This window comes from Lolium perenne, chromosome 4 (assembly GCF_019359855.2).
Source record: "Lolium perenne isolate Kyuss_39 chromosome 4, Kyuss_2.0, whole genome shotgun sequence".
Lineage (NCBI taxonomy): Eukaryota > Viridiplantae > Streptophyta > Magnoliopsida > Poales > Poaceae > Lolium > Lolium perenne.
The window spans coordinates 255,054,609-255,075,855 of NC_067247.2; the positions used below are offsets into that span (position 1 = coordinate 255,054,609).

Genomic DNA, 21,247 nt, shown 5'->3' on the forward strand with positions numbered 1-21,247 from the left:
GCCTGGAGTACCCATAGCGGGATGATAGTTTGTTCCGCCGGCATTGTTTGGAGCTTGTGGGCGAGGAGCATAACCAGAAGACTTCGGTGCATAAGGAGCACGAGGCACATCACTGTATGGAATGAAAACACGGCGACGCTGATTTCCTGATCCAGAAGACTGAGAAGTATCTCGAGTACGCTTGCGACTTTCCTCATAGTCCACCTTTCCTCTCTCTGCCTTCATAGCCTTGTTGACAAGGTCTTGGCAGGTTGGGAAGTCCAAGAGATGAAGATCTCGACGAAGCTCAGGATCCAGTCCCTTGCGGAACAAGGCTTGCTTCTTGGCCTCAGTGGAAGTCTCTTCAGGAGCATAGCAGGCAAGACGATATAAATGACCTTGGTAGTCACAGATAGAACCACTGCCCTGCGTCAGCTTCAGAAACTCTTCTCTTTTCTCGTCCATCAGACCCTCTGGGATATGATATGCACGAAAAGCAGCTTTGAATTATTGCCAAGTTACGACATGACCGGCAGGCTGCATCAACAGGAAGTTTTCCCACCATGAACCAGCAGCTCCTTCAAGATGGTAGGTGGCAAAGTTCACCCAATCTGCTTGAGCAGCGTGGGCAACCTCAAGCTTGCGCTCGATGGTACGGAGCCAGTAGTCAGCATCAAGTGGCTCAGTGGAATAACTGAACACTGGTGGGGTGAGGCGGATGAAGCTTCGAATCCCCACTTGTTCCTCATGACGCTGAGCTGTGTTACGCTCAATCCTTTCAAGGAGCCTAATGTTGTCTGCGCGATTGGCTTCATACATGGCCATAAGTTGGACCATAGAAGGAGGAGGAGGAAGGTCAGCATTCTCCTCGTGGCCATCTCCACGGCCATTGCCACGGCCATGACCACGACCATGACCACGGCCAGCACCACTTCTAGTACCGCCTGACATCCTAAGGAGAAGACAAAAACCATGAGACACAAATTCACCGGAAGGATTCAACAGAAGGATAGCATATACCGAATGCAATGAGCATGCTGAGAAGACAAGACATGTGATATGAAGATATATCATCATATCGATCATAGTAGTTAAACAAGCATACAAAATGTACACACTACTGATGTCTACGGGTGCTTCTATTCTTGTAGACAGTGTTGGGTCTCCAAGAGCAGAGGTTTGTAGAACAACAGCAAGTTTCCCTTAAGTGGATCACCCAAGGTTTATCGAACTCAGGGAGGAAGAGGTCAAAGATATCCCTCTCATGCAACCCTGCAACCACAAAGCAAGAAGTCTCTTGTGTCCCCAACACACCTAATAGGTGCACTAGTTCGGCGAAGAGATAGTGAAATACAGGTGGTATGAATGTATATGAGCAGTAGTAACGACACCAGAAAATAGCTTGATGCTACAACTGGCGTGTGGTTGATGGTGGTAATATTGCAGGCAGTAGAGATGCAGTAAAACAGTAAACAAGCAGTGATTTCAGTATTTGGGAACAAGGCCTAGGGATTATACTTTCACTAGTGGACACTCTCAACATTGATCACATAACAGAATAAATAGATAAATGCTAGACTCTACACTCTCTTGTTGGATGATGAACACCACTAATTGTGTAGGATTACACGAACCCTCAATGCCGGAGTTAACAAGCTCCACAATATTCGATATTCATGTTTAAATAACCTTAGAGTGCATGACAGATCAACACAACTACACCAAGTACTAACATAGCATGCACACTGTCACCATCACACTATGAAGGAGGCATAGATCACATCAATACTATCATAGCAATAGTGTAGCGACCGAGGAAAACACCAATATTAGATTTGTTTGTTAATTTTTCTTTGTGCATAATCATGGCATCAATTCCCTTGCATGTTTTAATAAAAGCGCTTAAGAAAAATATTTTTATTAAAACTCCTTCATCCTTATACTATTTTCAATAAAAATAAAACCGAAATATTATTATTTTAGATATGTTGAAGAACTAACTTCAAATCTGCTACAAATATTTCCAAACATTCAAAACTTGTTTAACATCTCTTCCTCTCTTCTCTTTGTTTTATTCTGAAAGTTTAGCAAGAAGGGAAACGAAGAAGCACAACATGGAGAAACAGAAAAGAAAGAAACACGCAGTAGTCCATCGTTCCAGTGCTGTGTTTTGCTTCATCCTCCAACACGCGAGACGTGTGAGTGCTGTGGCTCACGTCATCCTCAACCACCACCACGCAGTGCTTGCTTTTCCTCTCCTCTTTAATCCTCACCGAAGCCCCAAGATTGAACCCTAGTTCCTCTTCCCTCCTCAGCGCCGCCGCTCTGTTTTTCGCTTCCCTTGGCGCTGTACAAGAATCAGCTAAAATAGAAGACAGAAAACTTCAGTTAAAAGTTCAGAGAACTTCGCCGGAGAGATCGCCGCTGCCCCGCCGACATGGGCCTCCCCGAGCGAGGCCAAGCAGCGGGATCGAACCTTGTTGCCGTCCTGGTTCTTGTCGCGCCAAGAGATCGTGTTCGGGCACCGGAAATCATCGACGCTGTCTCCGTTTCTGTCTGCACGTCCAAGTTCGTCGGTGACAACTTCGTCGCCGCCGGCCGGTTCTCTCGCCTCCAGACCTCGTCCGGCCTCTCCGACCCCACCTGCGCCTTCCCGGTGAGTTTCTGCGCCTCCCGGAGTTCTCCACTGTCTCCCTCCTCGTTCCTATCACGCTCGCGGCGTTGACCGCCGTTCATCCCTGTAGGAGCTCGTCGCCGGCGCAGTTGGGGGGTACTCCGGTGCCGAGTCAGCGACCTTCTGGTTGCCCGCGAAGTTCTGCATCCAGCGCCCCCTTCCGCTCGTCCCGGTTCGCCCCATGTCGTCACTTCCGTGCTCGCCGGCCGGCCGCTGTGTCCCAGGTCGAGCTCCAACTTCATCCTGGTGTGCGGCTTATGGCTTCCACCTACGTCTGATTCAACAAGCTCCGCACCTTATATCTTTCAGCATCTAAACCAGCAGCCAGTGGTAACATCCGTTTCCCTACTCTGTGATCTAATCTCAATCGAGCCAAAACCAAAATAGCTAACCTTTTGTTGCTAACTTTGATCTGTGTCTGCCTCCACACGGTGATTGCTTCAGTTTCGTCAGGTTTCGACAACGCACAGTTTCACTTCATTTGGTCGCCCGCCTCCTCTTCTACAAGAACAGCAGCATAGCTCAATGGTTTGTCATCTGCTCTGGTTCTCTCAGATCATTTGTTCAAATCATGGCATAATAAATTCCACCCCTTTTTGTCTATCATTTATCGATGCAAAAATCATGTGAGCTGTTACTCATAATAATCTGGCTCCTCCTTGTACATCAATTGAACATTAGTTACGTGTTGTTCCAGACGATGCAAGCATGCCACCAGTCAAGCAGAAGTTCTAAATCCGGTGGCCATTTGCATTATATGGCCGCTCTGGCTCAGGTCCGGCCTAGTTCTTCTCTTGGTTGAGCCCTTCTTTTAATAATTTTGTAAATCTTGTTTATTTCATATCCCCTTCTTTACAAATCCAAATGCTGCATATAAGATGTCTATTTTTATTAGAAAAATGTGAGGATCAGTAATATGTCATCCATATAATTGTTTACATCCCGCATCATGTGATTCCGGTATAGTTTGCATCGCACCTAATAATTAAACGCGGAGTTTTTGGGAATTACCGGCTATGGTTCCTCGCTCCGATTAATATTGAAGTAGCTCACCTATGCCATGTTATGCCATGCTAACCACCATTTAACTTTGTCGGTAGAAATGCAACTCTAATCTAATTTGTTTGTCTGGACTCCGGTTCCGCTTAAAATGGATAAGTTGCATCGCATCATAATTGTCATGTCATGCATATCATCTTGATCATGCTGGATCTTCTTTATCCGTAGTAGTAAGACTTGCATATATTGTGTGTTCCAGCATTTGCTTCTTCCCGGATAGGATCACGAAGTGGTGCGGTGAGATACGCCAAGTTATCCGGATGTCCCTCGGCAAGCTTTAACAGGCAAGCATTTTCCCTTATACTTCTGCCTCTGCAGAAGTCGCTCACCTATTTTATTTTGCCTTCTCCCTCATGCTATCCTTGAGTTGCGTTCTTGTCACGTGTCCCTTCCAGTTGTCACCTCAAGCAGCCTATATTGCCTCCACCAACCTCCTACAGCTGTTGTTTGGTTATCGGGTCTGCCTTGCGAGTCGTAGTGCATGCTAGTGCTGTTTATATCGTGTTACCGTTACCGCTATCTTATCGGGTTATCTGTTGGGAGTTCATGACACATGCTACATGGTTATATCTGTTGGAAGTATCATGGTTACTTGTTAATAATTGTTAGCGGAGACATCGGTGGGTCAGTTGCTCGTTTTATGGCGGCTCACTTGTGTTTCTTTAAAGCTTAGGACCCGAGTTCTTGTTATCTGTTCCGAGACTGAGCGCTCTAACCACACGTGGGTACGCCTATGGGTCTCCCCTCGACCACTGCCGGAATCTACAGCTTTGTCCAGTGGCCACAACTAGATTGTAACGTTTCCTTTTTTTTATGCGTGCGTGCAAGCTTGTTTCGTTCTGTTACTTTTGGGGAAGCCTTATGCCTTGTATCCCCTTGTTCTTGTACGCACGTATAGGTGGGATACGATGTTAAGCGGTATCCGAAAGAGTGAGGTCATTGGTCATCTCCCCAGAGTGAGCTCTGATCCAATGTGCATCTCCTAGGAACTGACTTAGCCGTAGACTCAAACAGCTAGGTCCGCTTCGGAGATTCGGCCGGACTTCGATTCGGGTTCAACTTAGTTAGGTGGCTTCCTGGACATTGTTGTCGTGAAGGAGAGTGCGTGTCGTGATATCCTTCCCTTGCTCGGTTGGGTTGATCGTGCGTGTGGGTACATTTGGGCACCCCTGCAGGGTTACATCTTATCGATAAGCCGCGTCCGCGGTTATGGACGACTTGGAGCTGTATGACTCGACCATAGACAACTTACACCTGCTGTTTCAATCATAATAACTTGTGTAGTAAGCTAGCACAACTCTAATAATAAATGGTTAAAACTTGACAACCGTGTGAGTGCCTTTGCAAGTACTTCTTGGCGAAGGGGGAACACATCGGCTGTGTTATGTTTGCAGAGTATAGAACTATTAGTTACACGCTCTCTCCCCTTCTCTGATTAGACGACTGTTGTAGAGTGTCTCTATAGGTTTTTAGTGCTTGCGCGCTGCCGCTTAACCCCACCATATTGCCTATGACGTTCCTCTTGCGTCATCTAAGTCCCCTGCGTGCCTCAAGTATAAAGGATGACTGGTTGACGAACGCTTATACGTCTTGAAGTCTTGTTAAGTACGAACCCGTACTTATTGCTGCTTCTACGGGATATAACCGGGCAGGTATGAAGATCGGTACGATGAAGAACGACGCTAGCAAGGTTACCCTTCCGGCTTGGCCTGGGCAGGTTTATGGACGCCACTGGTTATCTTCAGGACACTTAGTCCAAATTTTTATCTTGTCCGTACTCGGATGTATTTGATCTTCTGTATGATTTGGATCTTTGTATGTACCTATTTGTGTCTTGACTCGTTGGAGTCGTTGTTGTAATATATATGTTTATTGTGGGCTTTATTGTAATCCTGTTGTAATGTTACCGCTCGTGATTGATTCCACCCGCATCGCGTGCATGCTTCGGCGTGTACGGGGCGCTTGGTGGTGCGTCTCCTAAAATTGATATCGTGCGGATTTCGGCGGGTTCGCTGGGATCCTCATGTTACCGGTTTTGGGGCGTCACAAATAGTTAACTTCATAATCTACAAGAGATTACAATCATAACCTACGCCAAGTACTACACGATGCACACACTGTCACCTTTACACCGTGTAGGAGGAATAGAGTACTTTAATAACATCACTAGAGTAGCACATAGAATAGTAGTGATACAAAGCACATTGCAATCATAAAGGGATATAAATAAGCACTTCACTATGCTATCCATAACAGTGAATAAGTATTCTGTGAAATATAGCCTAAGAGACCCACACGGTGCACACACTGTCACCTTTACACACGTGGGACAAGGAGTCTCCGGAGATCACATAAGTAAAATCCACTTGACTAGCATAATGACATCTAGATTACAAGCATCATCATATGAATCTCAATCATGTAAGGCAGCTCATGAGATTATTGTATTGAAGTACATAGGAGAGAGATTAACCACACAGCTACCGGTACAGCCCCTTAGCCTCGATGGAGAACTACTCCCTCCTCATGGGAGACAGCAGAGGTGATGAAGATGGTGGTGGTGTTGATGGAGGAGCCTTCCGGGGGCACTTCCCCGTCCCGGCGGCGTGCCGGAACAGAGACTCCTGTCCCCCAGATCTTGGCTTCACGATGGCGGCGGCTCTGGAAGGTTTCTCGTACCGTGGCTTTTCCGTATCGAAGATTTAGGTCAGGGACCTTTAAATAGGCGAAGAGGCGGAGTCGGAGGGCTGACGAGGCGGTGACACACTAGGGGGGCGCGGCGAAGGCCTGGGCCGCGCCACCCTATCATCTGGGGCCCACAGGGCCCTCCTCTGGTGGCTCTCGGGTGTTCTGGAAGCTTCGTGTGATTCTAAGATGCTGGGCGTTGATTTCGTCCAATTCCGAGAATATTTCCTTACTAGGATTTCTGAAACCAAAAACAGCAGAAAACAGGAACTGGCACTTCGGCATCTCGTCAATAGGTTAGTTCCGGAAAACGCATAAAATCATCATAAAGTGTGAACAAAACATGTAGGTATTGTCATAAAACAAGCACGGCACATCAGAAATTATAGATACGTGGGAGACGTATCAGCATCCCCAAGCTTAGTTCCTACTCGTCCCGAGTAGGTAAACGATAACAAAGATAATTTCTAAAGTGACATGCTACCAACATGATCTTAATCATACTATTGTAAAGCATATGAGATGAATGAAGTGATTCAAAGCAATGGTAAAGACAATGATTAAACAACTGAATCATATAGCAAAGACTTTTCATGAATAGTACTTTCAAGACAAGCATCAATAAGTCTTGCATAAGAGTTAACTCATAAAGCAATAGATTCTAAATAAAGGCATTGAAGCAACACAAAGGAAGATTAAGTTTCAGCGGTTGCTTTCAACTTGTAACATGTATATCTCATGGATAATTGTCAATATAAAGTAATATAATAAGTGCAATAAGCAAGCATGTAAGAATCAATGCACAGTTAACACAAGTGTTTGCTTCTAAGATGGAATGAAATAGGTAAACTGACTCAACATAAAAGTAAAAGAAAGGCACTTCGCAGAGGGAAGCAGGGATTAAATCATGTGCTAGAGCTTTTTAAATTTTGAAATCATAAAGAGAGCATAAAAGTAAAGTTTTGAGAGGTGTTTGTTGTTGTCAACGAATGGTAGTGGGCACTCTAACTACCTCGCCAACCAGACTTTCAAGAGCGGCTCCCATGAAGGACGTTATCTCTACCAGCAAGGTAGATCATCCCTCTTCTCTTTTGTTTACACATGTATTTTAATTTTATTATGGGTGACACTCCCCACAACCTTTGCTTACACAAGCCATGGCTAACCGAATCTCGGGTGCCTACCATCAATCTCATACCATGGAGGAGTGTCTATTTGCAAAATTAAGTTGCTTACTGATGAATCAGAGCAAAACATGTGAAGAGAATTATTAATGAAGTTTGTTTAATCGGGGCTGGGAACCCCATTGCCAGCTCTTTTTGCAAAATTATTGGATAAGCGGATGTGCCACTAGTCCATTATGAAAGTCTATCAAGAGTAAATGACAAGGTTGAAAGATAAACACCACATACTTCCTCATGAGCTATAAAACATTAACACAAATTGAGAAGCATTTTGAAGGTTTAAAGGTAGCACATGAAGTATTTACTTGGAATGGCAGGAAATACCATTTAGTAGGTAGGTATGGTGGACACAAATGGCATAGTGTTTGGCTCAAGGATTTGGATGCACGAGAAGTATTCCCTCTCAGTACAAGGCTTAGGCTAGCAAGGTTGTTTGAAGCAAACACAAGTATGAACTAGTACAACAAAACTCACATAAGAACATATTGCAAGCATTATAAGACTATACATTGTCTTCCTTGTTGTTCAAACCCTTACTAGAAAATATCTAGACTTTAGAGAGACCACTCATGCAAACCAAATTTTAACAAGCTCTATGTATTCCTTCACTAATAGGTGAAGAGTATATGATGCAAGAGCTTAATCATGAGCACAACAATTGCCAAGTATCAAGTTATAAAAGACATCATACCAATTACTACATGTAGCATTTCCCGTTTCCAACCATATAACAATTAACGAAGCAGTTTCAACCTTCGCCATGAAAATTAAAAGCTAAGAACACATGTGTTCATATGAACCAGCAGAGCATGTCTCTCTCCCACACAAGCATTTATTCAAACAAAAACAGAAACAAAACAAATAGACGCTCCAAGTAAAGTACATAAGATGTGACCGAATAAAAATATAGTTTCAAGAGAAGGAACCAGATAATTTTGTCGATGAAGAAGGGGATGCCTTGGGCATCCCCAAGCTTAGACGCTTGAGTCTTCTTGAAATATGCAGGGATGAACCACCGGGGCATCCCCAAGCTTAGACTTTTCACTCTTCTTGATCGTAGTATATCATCCTCCTCTCTTGACCCTTGAAAACTTCCTCCACACCAAACTCAAAACAACTCATTAGAGGGTTAGTGCATAATCAAAAACTCACATGTTCAGAGGTGACACAATCATTCTTAACACTTCTGGACATTTCCCAACGCTACTGGAAGTTAATGGAACAAAGAAATCCATCCCACATAGCAAAAGAGGCAATGCGAAATAAAAGGCAGAATCTGTCAAAACAGAACAGTCCGTAAAGACGAATTTTAAAGAGGCACCAGACTTTCTCAAATGAAAATGCTCAAATTGAATGAAAGTTGCGTACATATCTGAGGATCACACACAAAAATTGGCAGATTTTTTTGAGTTACCTACAGAGAACTCTGCCCAAATTCGTGACAGACAGAAATCTGTTTCTGCGCAGTAATCCAAATCTAGTATCAACCTTTCTATCAAAGACTTTACTTGGCACAACAAATGCAATAAAATAAGATAAGGAGAGGTTGCTACAGTAGTAACAACTTCCAAGACACAAATATAAAACAAAAACACTGTAGTAAAATAAAACATGGGTTATCTCCCAAGAAGTTCTTTCTTTATAGCCATTAAGATGGGCTCAGCAGTTTTAATGATGCACTCGCAAGAAATAATATTTGAAGCAAAAGAGAGCATCAAGAGGCAAATTCAAAACAAATTTAAGCCTAACATGCTTTCTATGCATATGAATCTTGTAAATAAACAAGTTCATGAAGAGCAAAGTAACAAGCATAAGAAGATAGAACAAGTGTAGCTTCAAAAATTTCAGCATATAGAGAGGTGTTTTAGTAACATGAAAATTTCTACAACCATATTTTCCTCTCTTAAAAATAACTTTCAGTAGTATCATGAACAAACTCAACAATATAACTATCACATAAAGCATTCTTATCATTAGTCTCATGCATAAAATTATTACTCTGCACATAAGCATAATCAATTTTATTAGTTGTAGTGGGAGCAAATTCAACAAACACTACAAGAAAAGTTCTGATAGACAACGTCTCAAAATCGTCCGCTAAGGGGTATTTTTCATCGCCTATGGGCCTAACCCGACGATATGGGTTCTGTTGTCGAAACTGCGTCAGGCAAAGTCCTACCACGTATTTTTCGGTCCGTCGCGCTTGGGTGCCCTTCCGCCACGGAAAATCGGACCGTTGCAGAAGTGTTTCCGGGAGCCCGTTGACTGCTGACGTCATGCAAACTGCCACGTGGCAGACGCCGTTAACTGGTAGTTAACGGCGTTAACCGCTGAAACCCCGTGGTAGATGGTAGGCCCACGAGGCCTGCCACGTCTTAAGCGGGCCTGCCCATTAAGTTTGCGGGCCGGGCCAGCTGACTTAGTTTGACCGGTCAACTATATAGCTGGGCTGGTCCATTAGTTACGTGGGCCGGGCCTAACCTATAAGGTTGACTGGTCAAAACATTAATGGGCCGGCCCACTAAGCATGTGGGCCGGCCGAATGCACTCGTTTGACCGGTCAACAGGCAAAAGGGCCGGCCCACAAAACATGTGGGACCCACTTTCATGTTATCGGGCCGGCCCATTTACAAAGTGGGGTCCACCTTAAAGCAAGTGGGCCGGCCCAAGAAGTTATTGGGTAGGCCCAATTAGCACGTGGGTCCCACTTTCCTGCTAATCGGGCCGGCCCATTTAGTGCGTGGGGTCCACATTAGATCAAATGGGCCAGCCCACCAAGCCAGTGGGCCGGGCCAAAAGCACAGGTGGATCCCACTTTCTTGTTAATGGGCCAGCCCATTTAGTATGTGGGGTCCACCATATAGCAAGTGGGCCAGCCCAACAAGATAGTGGGCCGGGCCAAAAACACAGGTGGGTCCCACTTTCCAGTTAAAGGGCCGGCCCATTTAGTATGTGGGGTCCACCATATAGCAAGTGGGCCGGCCCAACAAGATAGTGGGCCGGGCCAAAAGCACAGGTGGGTCCCACTTTCCAGTTAAAGGGCCGGCCCATTTAGTATGTGGGGTCCACCATGTAGCAAGTGGGCCGGCCCAACACGCTAGTGGGCCGGGCCAAAAACGCAGGTGGTCCCACTTTCCTCTTAAAGGGCCGGCCCATTTAGTATGTGGGGTCCATCATGTAGCAAGTGGGCTGGCCCAACAAGACAGTGGGCCGGGCCAAAAGCACAGGTAGGTCCCACTTTCCTGTTAACGGGCCGGCCCAGTAAGTAAGTGAGCCGGCCCAAAATGAAAGTGGGTCCCACACTACTGTTAATGGGCCGGCCCAATCTGTTATAGGGCCCTGGTTGTTTGACTAGTCAACTTGCATTAAATTTCATGAGCCTAAAATCTGATATCAATGATACACACAATTACATACACAAATAAAATAACTAGGAAAATTACAAGGCAATTAATGTGCCCAAATAAAAAAAAATACATAGAATCATTGAGGACTTCTATTAGCATCATCAATAACATGTTGACATTTGGCAATCGCCTTGATTGAATCTTGTGTACTCTTGGTCAACATATCAGCTACAGACCTTAAAGCAGCAATACCATGTCTTTTATAAAGTACAGCCTTGAGATGTTCACTTTGTTTGATGAAAAGAATGGTCTAGGTTGACGGCTATGAGAGGATGCATCGAACAAAGATCGAACTTTTTGTGGGCCTCTCTTCTAATGAAGATTGCTTCATCGAGCGCATTACGATAATAATGCAAAAAAGAGTTAAACGATGAACTATGCAAACATGTATTAAGCATTGTCGATATGAGATAGCCACAAGTACTAAGCGCAGACTTACATTATATCGTTGCATAGGCTCACGCCGGAACCTTTTTTGCGCTCTATCTTCTACTAAGGACTTCTTCATTACAACTGCATTCTAGTAATATTACAAACATAGTTACAACAGTGAACTATTCAAACATTTATTATGCAATGTAGATATAAGATAATAACAAGTTGCATAAATAAGACAATGTATGGAACTTGTACTAAGCAGACTTACATCATAATGTTGCACAGGGTCGCTTTGACGACTATCTTCTAATGATGACTGCTTCACTAAAACTGCATTCTGGTAATATTGCAAAAATAGTTACAACAATTAACTATTCAAACATGTATTACGCAATGTAGAGATCAGATAACGACATGTAGCAGAACATCTTGGCTCATTGCAGGTCCTTCTCTTGCATGCACTAGTCGTGGTCGACATGCCTGTCATTTTAGGTTCAGCCATCAAGTGAAATGCTAATCCTCCTGCTCCATTGTCCTTAATCTGTGTTTAGATATCACATTTAAGACCAAGTCAGCTGGTTTCAAATAACAAAAAACTTGAGCTGCCAAATGAATAAGCCAATATTTACCAGATATCAGATTAAAACCAACTAGATGTTGCTTTGCATGAGATACGAATTTCAGACATTCAGATTTAGAGTAGGGTAATGCCAAGGTTTTCCACATAAAGTAAACTGGCATTAAGAATGACCAAATGTCAGGTTCAAATCACCTTCGCAGTTGCTCCAAGACAAGCATATCAAATAGGCAGAAACATAGTAAAGCATGGATGGCATTGCTATGGCAGGGTTCCAAGTGTTTATCTCTTGCATAAGGAACAATGCATACAGGTTATAGATAATAACGGAAGTAAACTGCCAAAGTTACCAACCAAGAACTCAGATTCCAACCTTCCCTAGCGTCCCCGCTGTTAATGTTGGATATTCTAATAAGTGGTTCGCATGATCAATCCCTAGGAAAAATAACATTGACAAGTTAGTCTACGATAATACAAAGACCAGACATGCACGCAGCAATAACTATACAAGCTGTGCGACATGAGCATTCATGGAAAAAATAGCTATAAGCTAAAGATGAGGTATAAGAGCAAGCAGATTGGAAATGCACATAGCATGATTATAAAAGCAGTAAAAGAATAGCAGACACGAGAAAACAGCTAGCGGCTAGCGGTGAGCTAATGACGTGGTATAAGAACAACCAGATTGGAAATGCCTATAGCATGACTATAAAAGGAATAGCATGCAGTACAAAAACAGTTGGCAGCAAATGAATGGGTCCCCTATAAATATGTGGATGCACATAGGTGTCAGTAGAATGAACAGGACGGTAGCGACCGGATAATGCTTTGGTACTGTACAATATTTAAACGAACTTCATGCGAAGTAACACATCAAGAAATTTAATGGCATATGAGATCTGCAAATAACTACACAAAACATGGCTAAAGAAACACCGCGATCTAACGGGCCAGCGTACTAACCAAGCTGCGGCGGGGTGGACGGGGGCGGCAACTTGCATTCCAGCGACGGCGAACGCGGGAGACGATGAGTCGACCCTGTTTCAGTAGAAGCGGGCGTTAGTGAAGCAGATCTGGTTGGCTGGCAAGGGATTCGGTGAAGTTGATACAACCGCTGCACCGAGGTAGTCGGTGGAATAGATCGGCTTCTGTGGAGGGGGGCGCGGTGAAGTAGACACGGTTCCGTTGGAGAGGATCCGGTGCGTCGACAGGAAAGGCGTTGATTGGTACGCTGTGGATGAGGTCAGCGGTGAAGCAGATCCGTCGGTGGCGAGGTCGGCGGTGAAGCAGATCTGTCGGTGGCGAGGGCGGCGGGGGAGCGGATCAGGTGGGTGGACAGCCAACACGATCAAGGCTACGCTGTGGAGGAGTATGCTGGCGGCGAAGCAGATCTAGTACTGTAGAGAGTCAGAGCTTTGGCGTGTGAGAGTATTTTTGAGCTAATGGGGCGAATGGTTAGTGGGTGGGTGTGGGCCTGTGGGGAGGGTTCGGGATCTAGGCAAGATATTTCATTGTTACCGAATGAGCCCTCCATGGTCGGTGGGTTGTAGCTTCCGGACCAGGGTTAAAAGGGTAAAACTGGTCACGGGATTTTCGAATGGATGCGGCGGGATGATTTGGCGCGCGGCCGAAATTTTCAGTTTCAAGCTACGAGCAGAACGACAAAAATAATGTTCTTCCCCATGGAGCTCTCATTTCTTCCTCTTCTCTTTCTCTCTCGAGTCTCTCCCACTCCCTGGCTCCTCTCCCCCTTCTCTCCGGCAGCCTCGCTGGCCGGAGACGAGGCCGACTTCTCTCTGTATATCTTACACCCTCCGAACTAAATTAATTGATTCAACTTTCCTTAGACGTGTATGTATCTCGAGTAAAAACATGTGTGGATACATCCATATTTAGATAAGCAAAGTTGAGTCAGTTAATTTGGATCCGAGGGAGTTCATGTTGTTGTAAGCTTAGATCCAGTGTTTCCCATGAGCAGAATGGCGCAATGGAGTCGGGGATCTCGTCATCGGCTTCAGATCTGGCCTACGGTGAATCTGGCGGATCTTGCCGGCCAAACCCCGATCTGGTGCCATCAAGGTGATGGCGCTAACGGTGAGGCTTGCTTTGGTCAGTGCTTCAGATCTTGTCAATGGGGAAGTCAAGCTGCTAACGTTCACAAGCTCGGGGCATACGACGGCGTCATACGTCTTGCCCGTGAACATCTTGGCCTTTCAGCGGCCCTTCTCAGAGCCAATGTGCCGTTGCTGAGGCCCTTCTTCTCCTTCGTCCTGGTGACTACCGGCGACACCGTCCCAAGTGGTGCGTCCCCGGCAACGGAGTTGCTGGAAAGGATGCGGAGCAGAGATCTGATGTGCGGTCCAGAAGGACTCGATTGATTTTCTTCTATATGTTTTGGGGTCCTTTTTGTAAAGTTGCAGGTCCTATTAGTTATTGTCTAGTTCTCTTGGACCTCTATGTAATTTTTTGGATTAGTTTCCATTTGCACCGATAAACTTGAATTTTGACAAGTTCACGGGAAAAAAAATTCCTTTGCACATATGGCCTATCATGTATGAACATTCTTGAGTTTTAAACTATATGTAATGGCCAACACTTGCGCAAGGGGCTCGTCTAGTGCGCACTAGTTTCCATTAGCACCGATAAATTTAAATCTTGACAAGTTCTTGGAAGAAAAAATTGATTCACATATAGCCTATCATGTATGGACATTATTTGGATTCAAACTATACAAGATGGCCAACACGTGTAAGAGGGGGTCCTCTAATGTGCACTAGTTTCCATTAGCACTGATAAATTTGAATCTTTACAAGTTCTCGAAAAAAATTTGCTTCACACCATATGCCCTATCATGTATGAACATTATTGGGATTCATATTATATATAGATGGCCAACACTTGTGCAAGGGGTCCTCTAATTCTTGGGGATTTCAATCTATCTATCTCTCTCGATCTATCGTTGGTGGCCAGAACAACACACATATGCATGCACTTTATGCGCAAAGGCGCGGGTGCCTCTAATAATTCATGTGTGTGCGTATATTTGAACATATTCTTGGGGATTTCATTCTCTATCTCTCGATCTATATATCGTTGGTGGACAAGAAACACACTTATATATATACGCATGCACTTTATGCGCAAAGGCGCGGGTGCCTCTAATAATGTGTGTGTGCACTCGATCGATGATCCCTAAACCTTAAACCCTAAAACCCTAATCCCTAATTATACCCTAAACATACACCCTAAACACCCTAAACACTAAACCCTAGACCCTAAAACCTAAACTCTAATTAAACACTACATATATATAGGCCAACGACACTTAATTGCGCATCAAGCAGGCGACCAAATAATTAGCGCTGATAAATTAATTAACTTGAATCTTGACAAGTTCTCTCGAATGAAAACAAATTTGATTAAGTTGCCTCATAATATATATACAATTAGTGTGCATGCGCGCATGGCATACCATGGACATATCATTCGTGCATATATATATCTCAATATATATCTGAACATATTCTTGGGGATATATATATATATATTTCAATCTCTCTCTCGATCTATATATATCGTTGGTGGCCAAGAAACACACTTATTATATATATACGCATGCACTTTATGCGCAAAGGCGCGGGTGCCTCTAATAATGTGTCTGTGCACTAGCTCGATCGATGATCCCTAAACCTTGAACCCTAAAACCCTAATCCATGATCCCTAATTATACCTTAAACGTACACCCTAAACACTAAACCCTAAACCCTAGACCCTAAACCCTAAACCCCAAACCCCAAACCCCAAACCCTAAACCCTAAACCCTAATTAATTAACCTTAACCCTAACCCTACCCCTAAAACCCTAGGTAGCTAATCCTAAATCCTAAACCCTAATTAAACCCTACATATATATAGGCCAACGACACTAAATTGCGCATCAAGCAGGCGACCAACTAATTAGTGCTGCTAAATTAATTAACTTGAATCTTGACAAGTTCTCTCGAATGAAAACACATTTGATTAAGTTGCCTCATAATATATATACAATTAGTGTGCATGCGCGCATGGCATACCTTGCACATATCATTTGTGCATATATTTCAATATATATCTGAACATATTCTTGGGGATAAATATATATATTTCAATCTTTCTCTCTCGATCTATATATATATCGTTGGTGGCCAAAAAACACACTTATATATACGCATGCACTTTATGCGCAAAGGCGCGGGTGCCTCTAATATTGTGTGTGTGCACTCGATCGATGATCCCTAAACCTTAAACCCTAAAACCCTAATCCCTAATTATACCCTAAACGTACACCCTAAACACCCTAAACACTAAACCCTAGACCCTAAACCCTAAACACTACACCCTAAACCCTAAACCCTAACCCTAGACCCTAAACCCTAATTAAACACTAAACCCCAAACCCCAAACCCTAAACCCTAAACCCTAGACCCTAAACCCTAATTAATTAACCTTAACCCTAACCCTAACCCTAAAACCCTAGCTAGCTAATCCTAAACCCTAAACCCTAATTAAACCCTACATATATATAGGCCAATGACACTAAATTGCGCATCAAGCAGGCGACCAACTAATTAGCGCTAATAAATTAATTAATTTTGTTGAATCTTGACAAGTTCTCTCGAATGAAAACATATTTGATTAAGTTGCCTCGTAATATATATACAATTAGTGTGCATGCGCGCATGGCATACCTTGCACATATCATTCGTGCATATATTTCAATATATATCTGAACATATTCTTGGGGATAAATATATATATTTCAATCTTTCTCTCTCGATCTATATATATATCGTTGGTGGCCAAAAAACACACTTATATATACGCATGCACTTTATGCGCAAAGGCGCGGGTGCCTCTAATAATGTGTGTGTGCACTCGATCGATGATCCCTAAACCTCAAACCCTAAAACCCTAATCCCTAATCCCTAATTATACCCTAAACGTACACCCTAAACACCCTAAACACTAAACCCTAAACCCTAGACCCTAAACCCTAAACACTACACCCTAAACCCTAAACCCTAACCCTAGACCCTAAACCCTAATTAAACACTAAACCCCAAACCCCAAACCCTAAACCCTAAACCCTAAACCACCCTAGACCCTAAACCCTAATTAATTAACCTTAACCCTAACCCTAACCCTAAAACCCTAGCTAGCTAATCCTAAACCCTAAACCCTAATTAAACCCTATATATATATAGGCCAACGACACTAAATTGCGCGTCAAGCAGGCGACCAACTAATTAGCGCTAATAAATTAATTAACTTATTGAATCTTGACAAGTTCTCTCGAATGAAAACACATTTGATTAAGTTGCCTCATAATATATATACAATTAGTGTGCATGCGCGCATGGCATACCTTGCACATATCATTCGTGCATATATTTCAATATATATCTGAACATATTCTTGGGGATAAATATATATATTTCAATCTTTCTCTCTCGATCTATATATATATCGTTGGTGGCCAAAAAACACACTTATATATACGCATGCACTTTATGCGCAAAGGCGCGGGTGCCTCTAATAATGTGTGTGTGCACTCGATCGATGATCCCTAAACCTTAAACCCTAAAACCCTAATCCCTAATCCCTAATTATACCCTAAACGTACACCCTAAATTAACACCCTAAACACTAAACCCTAAACCCCTAGACCCTAAACCCTAAACACTACACCCTAAACCCTAAACCCTAAACCCTAAACCCTAAACCCTAACCCTAAACCCCAACCCCAAACCCTGCTAAACCCTAAACCCTAGGCCCTAAACCCTAATTAATTAACCTTAACCCTAACCCTAACCCTAAAACCCTAGCTAGCTAATCCTAAACACTAAACCCTAATTAAACCCTACATATATATATATAGGCCAACGATACTTAATTGCGCATCAAGCAAGCGACCAACTAATTAGCGCTGATAAATTTGTGAGAACCGGAACTTAACTTTCCGACCCTCCTGTGTTATTCGTCAATCCCAAGATCAATGTTGACGACACAGCGAAATGTATATCATTACAGACGTACAAAAGATTAATTACAAAGTTTGAATAGCCACATAGTGTGACATTCATTACAATCAGAAAGCACAGCGGATAAATAAAACGCGAAGTGACTCCATCTCAGCCACGAGTGATTGATGTAGTCCACGAGGCCTCACTCTTCAATGTCGTCGTAGTTGTTGTAGTCTTCCTTGTCTTTGTAGTACTCTGAATATCAACAAAAGTTTTGCCATGAGTACATTTCGTACTCAACATGCCCCCTCGATGCAAGACCTAATATATCTACATGAGGCTTCAAAGGAAGGTTGTAGGTTTTTTTTCATAAAAGCCAATTTTATTTGCAATATATATTTGATAAAAGCAGTTTTAGACGAAAACATGTTTTATAATGAGTGTAATATTTCTCATCAATGTGGTTGTCCTCGACAACTCACGTATTCCATAGGATTCAGATTCCAGGGAAAGAAGGAAAGGAGAGGAAGAGGCAAAGAGGGAAATAGCAAAACAGGTTCCCGTATGTCAAGAAGGATTCATGTGTCGTCCATGACCGTGGACACGGCTATTCGAATAGTTTTAACTCTGCAGAGGTTGTACACTTTGCCCACACGACACAACCCCGTCTTGTTGCCCACCAGCCGTCGCTGATTTAGTACACACCAATTGGTGTACCGGCAGAGGGATCGTGACAAGGTCTTTTAGCTAGATCCCCCAAAGATGTGACATGCCCACCGGGTCTGGCGCACGGTATTGAGAGTACGTCCCCAAACCGGTCCCCCCATCTGTGCCGAAGGTTCTCCCGTAGGCAGCCACCTCATCTGCGGTACGGCGACATCAATACCTAAGGCTGACTAACTTACTTAACCAGGCCAGTGCCCATATAGCATGTGGTTGTACGGTTGTCACAATCTTCAAATCCAAGACTTATTAGGACCCTTATGCGGCACGAACGACGGATTGCTCCCTCCAACTTGTGAAGGGCAGCCAATCGCTCCTTCAACATTTGATTCAGCTGTCGCCCTCGCCATGTTTAGATGGTAAGTTTCACCCAGAGTAGAAGAGAGAGTAGAGGAAGCAACAACGGCTAATCAGCCTAGCTCAACGAGCTCAACAACTTTCAAAAGAGTATGTTTGACCCGAAGGTCGATCAATTCCTCCAAAGAGGCAATAGTCCTAATGATTATTTAGCATGCTAAGCATCTCTACTCTATCAGGATAATTATATAATCTCTACTCAGGGTATCAAGTAAAAGGCGACAAGCGAATCAAGGTTGGTGTGTCAATCGACACGCTAGCTACTGGAATAAAATAGCAGATATATTTGTAAAACATAAAATAGCATGCAGTTTGTAAAACTGGGATAAATATGATGAGAGGGCATGCCTTCGTTGATGAATCCTTCGTCTTTCTCAATAATCTGATTATGTCCACGTCCAACCTCGCCACTCCCTACTCGTCGTAACGGTAGCAAATAGAAACCAAATAAATACCAAAACAATAATCACCAAAACCGAATGAAATACAAATAAGAATGAATCTGTGGATAGGTGTCGAATAGGGTGGAACAACTTGGATGGAATTGAGAAAGTGAGTTGTGTAACTCGAATAAGAATCAAATAGCATGGGTATGATGCTAGGATTGGTTATCGGGATAAAGACCTATGATAAGATATCAGCGGAGGGCTCGTTATGACTAGCTAACCAAGTACACATGATTTAAGGGTTATGGTAAAGTTGACCTCAACCGTGTTAAATAGTAAATGCGTCCTACACAAACTAGCATAACTAGACAGCTAGCAAAGTTTATCTAACATACTATCACAATCATATAGGCAAGACAAAGGCTCAATAAACATACATCATAAAACAACAAGAAATGCAAGCTAAAGCTAATACTATGATTTACATCACGCTAGTGAACCATAGATGTACACAACAATACATAGAGCAACACAAATATAAAATACTACTAACATGGAAATAAGCTACCATGTATATGTATATAATAACACAAATGATTGAGCAATGGAGTATCTAATGGGCAACAAATAATATAGACCGAGCATGAACATGCACGCTACTACAACAATAAGCTACCAAAATAAATAGAATCAAGCATGTTATATAACACATGATACAAAAGATATCATGGTAGCTAAGCATGAATGATAACAATTAAACAATCCCATATGCAATAACACGAACAGCTAGCTACTATAGTAATATTACACTAAACAAGTGTATGCATGAACTATAAATTAAACAAGAACAATCAAGCGATGTCATCGTCTTGTACGCAAATCTAGGCAAATACATAAGTAATTAACTAATATACTCTCACATTATATAAACAACTACATGAACAAGTCATGTCACGAAACATAACAATACCAATATATTGCATGATACTAAGCATGTGTTATAACATAGAACACTAGTAGGATAAGCATGCATTGCTCGCAACAAGTATAACTAGAAATAAACATGCGTGAAGCTAGAGCATGTCAAGCAATTACGTTAACAATTTCAAACAGTGGTACCAATAACGAACAAGCTATTGGATCATAGGTAAAAATTAGAAATAGCCTTGTAGGTAATAACTCAATATCTAGTATTAATAAACTACTATTCCCAGAACTCAAATGCTAATTAGACATAACCAATCGATCTGAATTAAGTCTAGAATATAGCTAGCTAAAAGATGTATGTAAGCCAATAGTTAAATCTAGCAAATTACACCTATAACAAAGAATACGTGATAAAACCACAATCTATGATCAAACATAAAAGCTACAATCAAATTGAACAGTCACAAATACATAGATAGCTAGCTGAAATCCTTAGGCAATTAACTACATAGCTAGCAAATGCAAACTAGCACATGGCGTTCAGTTCATAGAGATGCATGGTGTTCAAAATAGACAAAGAAAGCTAGTAGCGGTACATGAGGAAAATGCACTACACGTGCATGTCTATGTGCTAATAACAAAGCAACGGCTCAAACCAATTTTGCAAAACAGAATTTGATAAACTTCAAATGTATGCATCCAATATACAAGCACTAGAAATTCTACCAAGAATCTAGCAAGTTGCAGACTACCATCTAACAACGAAAAACGTAGGAACAGTCCACACATACATGCATGCATTCCTATAAATTTCGAAATCCACCCATCAACTACGAAAACTAATACCACTACTGAATTTGTAAGATCATTTGACACGCTTTCTATGTTTGGCTTGTGTGGATTTGAGTTG

The 21,247-nt window shown here is 42.7% G+C and overlaps 1 long non-coding RNA gene across 2 annotated transcripts; it reads left to right on the plus strand.

Annotated features, from left to right (window-relative positions):
* Nucleotides 1-2,132: 2,132 nt before the first annotated feature.
* On the plus strand, nt 2,133-5,618 carry LOC127332210 (uncharacterized). 2 transcript variants are annotated; one of them, XR_007870277.2, is made up of 6 exons: nt 2,133-2,635; nt 2,724-2,983; nt 3,098-3,181; nt 3,351-3,428; nt 3,912-3,996; nt 5,365-5,618. It is a non-coding gene; the product is annotated as an uncharacterized lncRNA (long non-coding RNA). The 2 variants fall into 2 exon arrangements; XR_007870276.2 differs by having other exon boundaries at nt 2,147-2,983.
* Nucleotides 5,619-21,247: the final 15,629 nt, after the last annotated feature.